This window comes from Pongo abelii, chromosome 7, assembly GCF_028885655.2.
Source record: "Pongo abelii isolate AG06213 chromosome 7, NHGRI_mPonAbe1-v2.0_pri, whole genome shotgun sequence".
NCBI classification, from domain to species: domain Eukaryota; kingdom Metazoa; phylum Chordata; class Mammalia; order Primates; family Hominidae; genus Pongo; species Pongo abelii.
Genome location: NC_071992.2, coordinates 127,638,937 through 127,642,950, shown reverse-complemented (window position 1 = coordinate 127,642,950; position 4,014 = coordinate 127,638,937).

The following is a 4,014-nucleotide window of genomic DNA, read 5'->3' as shown; positions in this document are numbered from 1 at the left end:
ATTACAGACAGCTTCTTTTATCTAATCTATTTTGCATTATTTCCTAGCTAAATTTGCCTATATGACTTTACTGACTCCTACTTAATGTTTATAGAGAGCTTTGAAGATGGAAAGTGCTATAGCAGAATCCATTCTTACTTATTATCATGTATAATGAGAATTCAGCAACATAGATTAAATCTCACTTTGCAAATGACATTTCTTAGTGTAGCCAATGTGAATGTGGCTTCCTTATTTTAAGCCTTGCATACTTGTCTATTTAGCAGAAATTAATTTGATATTCTTTGATATTTTCAAAGGTAAAAATTATTTTTCCATCTTTTAAAGTACCATTTGATCGTGGAAAAGGCATTTATAACTTACAGATGTTCTAATCATTCCAAATAAAAATTAACCAGACATGAAAATGTCTGAGAGTATAAAGATTTTGTTTTTCTGAACTGAAGTAATTCTACAAGTTTCTATTTCACTGTAGGACAGAGAATGCTTGACAAAGATGGCCTGTCCCAAAAGTTGCCTTGGGTTTGCACCACTTCAGGTAAATCTGCATTTGTTTACTTCCCAGGCGACCTAAGATTATCCAATCTAAAAAATTATTTACGTATATGATAAAGATAAAGAGTTGCTTCTCCAGCAAAGTCTTAGGCAATCTAGTAACTCTAATGAATTTCCTTGTCTTCTAATTTAAAAAAATTAATCAAATTCCTGCCTGTTTACTTATTTTCCTCCCTATGTATTGACTCCATTTGGTAGGAGTGTCCTTTTGGTACTTGTCTATTTGTTTGACTTCTGATACACTTCATGTGGCATGACTTAGTCTACAGCTCTGCTTTTTCTGTTTTTAGTTTTCTGCTTTTCAGTTTTTCTAATCTTCCTGTGCTTAACTTCTACCCCTCAGTCAGATAAGAATAATTCATTCTGCCCCATAGTTTCCATCATACACACTGCTGACAGCCATCCACAATCATGTTGATGATAGTTAAGTTTTCCCAATTAGGCATTTTGGTACATGTAACTAACTATGTTAGCTGCATAAACTTTTTTCCTCCGAAACTGCATTTTGATGGATGATAACTTAGAAGCCAATGAAAAAGAGAATTCAATTATTCAATTTATACCACATTAATTTTTTAAATACCACTTCCAGCATATTGCTAACTTACTGAAAATCAACCTATACCTTTCCACTTCTTAAAGGATGGCAATCTGCTTTATCAGCCAGAGCAATCATGGCCCTCCATAACTTGACCAGTCCATCTTAACTCACATTACTTGAGAGTAGATAGTTCTCTGTTTCCTTAGTGATAATGTGAATTTCAAACTCGGAATGTGTGCTACTTCCATTTTCCTCATTAGAAATGGTTTTCTTCTTTATTACATTTCCAGTTTTTGTTTCCTTCAATGTCCAACTTTGATTTCACTAAGACTTTTTGAATACCAAAATAATTAAAAACTTTGATTATTTACATTGTTTAACACAAAAATAATTTTTGAAGTTTTGGTTGTCTTACGTGTTTATGGTTTTACATCATTTTAAAAACACTGTAACCTATTTGAAAAACAGGAGCACAGTGCAGTATTCTTATAAGGCCAAATCAGTCTTAAGTAGGTTCTCAATTCAAATCATTTATTACTTTACTGAGAAATGGCTATGTTATATATTTGAACTCACAGGCACTATTGCTTAAAATATTAATATTATTACAGAATTTCTTCTTTGGTTAAAAACCCTTCATTTTATGTGTTTTATTTTAGAGATATTCTTTGTCGTGTAACCAAATTTCTATATTTGTTATTATTGCTTAAAAGTTGTGATTTTAAGAAATTGATGATAGAGGGCTAGGTTATGTATTTAGAAATAGACAGAAGGATTGCTAATTTACAACATATAAAATGGAAGACCGTGTAAAAATTTAAACGTGATTGCATAAAACCAAAATTGTCACTGTACTTTCACCCTCAAACCAGTCCCTAAGGATCATGATGGTTCATTGTTTTCTGTTTCTTTTAGAAAAACCTATACAGATATAAGAACTTATTTTGCATATGCATATGTATAGCTGTTGGCATGTACACGTAGGTATTTATAGATATATTTGACATATAAATGCATGTATATATATATATACTTGTACTTTATCATTCATCTACATCTATGTCTACCTATCTATATATGAGACACTGAGATAAAATAATAATACATTTTATGCTAGTCATATTTATGTTTTAATTTGCTTTTCTCAAAGAAATGATATAGTTCTATAACAGTATTTTCAACTTATATTAGTAGCAACTGCAGAGTATTTCATAATGTTTGTATAGTATAGTTATGCAATTAAACGCTATGTTTTTAAAAGCTACAAAAAACCGTCCTTCAATTATGATCTCCACCAATATTTATTATGTGATTTTTTAACATAGAAGGAAAAGATGACTTAATCAAGAGGAACACATTAATCAAGACTTGAACTGACTTCATTTCTTAGTGTTCCTTACGTTTCTACAACAGAGAGGTGACATGCTCTTTCCTTTACCTGGAATGCTTTTTTCCATATCCATCTGGTACTTCCTACTCATTTCCTAAACTTCAGCTTAATGCCAGTGTGTCAAGGAAAGCCTCACTGGCCCTAAACCAAAAGATTTTACCATATCTTATCACTTCAGTGCTTGACATTTAAAAATCTTATGACAATTATAATTACAAATTACTTGTGTATTTTTGGACTAATGTCTGTCTGCTTTTACCACACTAAATTTCATGAGGTTATCAGCTATGCTTGCCACTGTCTGTGGTACACAATAGGTCCTCAAAGAGTATCTGACAGTTAATAGAAAATATCTGACAGTTAATTAAAAAGATCTTGAAAAATTACAAGCTTTAGCATCATCAGCCGGTACGACCTAGAAGTAGCTGCCTTGTATAAAGCTCAACACTGTGCTAAGCACTTCATAGGATTTATCCTCTTAATCTTTACTACAACTTTTAGGTAGCTTTTACTATTAGAGTTTTAAGTAAGGAACCTCAGATCTAGTGTATATTGATTGCAAGCTCTAACCAGAATTATAAGAAAAATTTAAAGTAAAATTAGTTTTCTCTGAACTTTTATATTGGGGGCAAGTGTTCAATCAAAAGAGTGATATACAACAGATACCAATTTGTGTCGTCCAGTGACTGTGTTCCTGCCACAAGGTCAGCTCTGTGCTAACCTAAACTCTTTATTATATCTTCTGTTAATTGACATATCATTTTGCTTTTTTCCAAGTCTTACAAATCTGCCTGGAGCTTTCAACTTGGCTACATTGCAATATATATAATTTATTTGCAAATTTATAATTTCCAGAAAGAAGTAGTATATTGAATATATGTGTATAGTTTTACAACCATCAATATAATTTCATGTTAGTACATTCACCCCAAAAAAGAAACCCCTTACCCATTTCTTAGTCATGAATAGTCACTCCCCCAAACCCCTTTTTGTCAGCTCCACAGAAACCATGAAATTACTTTTTGTCTCTACATATATTTATTCATTCTGTGCACTTCACATAAATGAATAATACAATACAGGTTACTTTGTAATTGGTTTATTTCATTTACCATGATGTTTCAAGTATTATCCATGTTGTACCATGTATCAGTACTTCCTTTTATAGCCATATATTCTATTGTATAAATGTAACACATTTTATTTATGCTGTTATTTTTCAGTTGATGGACATTTTGGTTGTTTCTGGTTTGGGCTATTATGAATAATAAATATTTTATGAATATTTATATACAAGATTTTACACACATATGTATGCACAGACATATATATTTATTTCTCTTAGGTATACAGTAGGAGTGGGATGGCTTGGTCATGTGTTATGTATATGTTTAATATTTTAAGTGACCATTAAACTGTTTCCAAAGCATCTGTATCACATTCCCACCAGCAAAGTGTGGTATGAGAAATGAAATATAAATTCTCCACATTCTTGCCAACACTTATTATTATCTATCTTTTTTGTTAT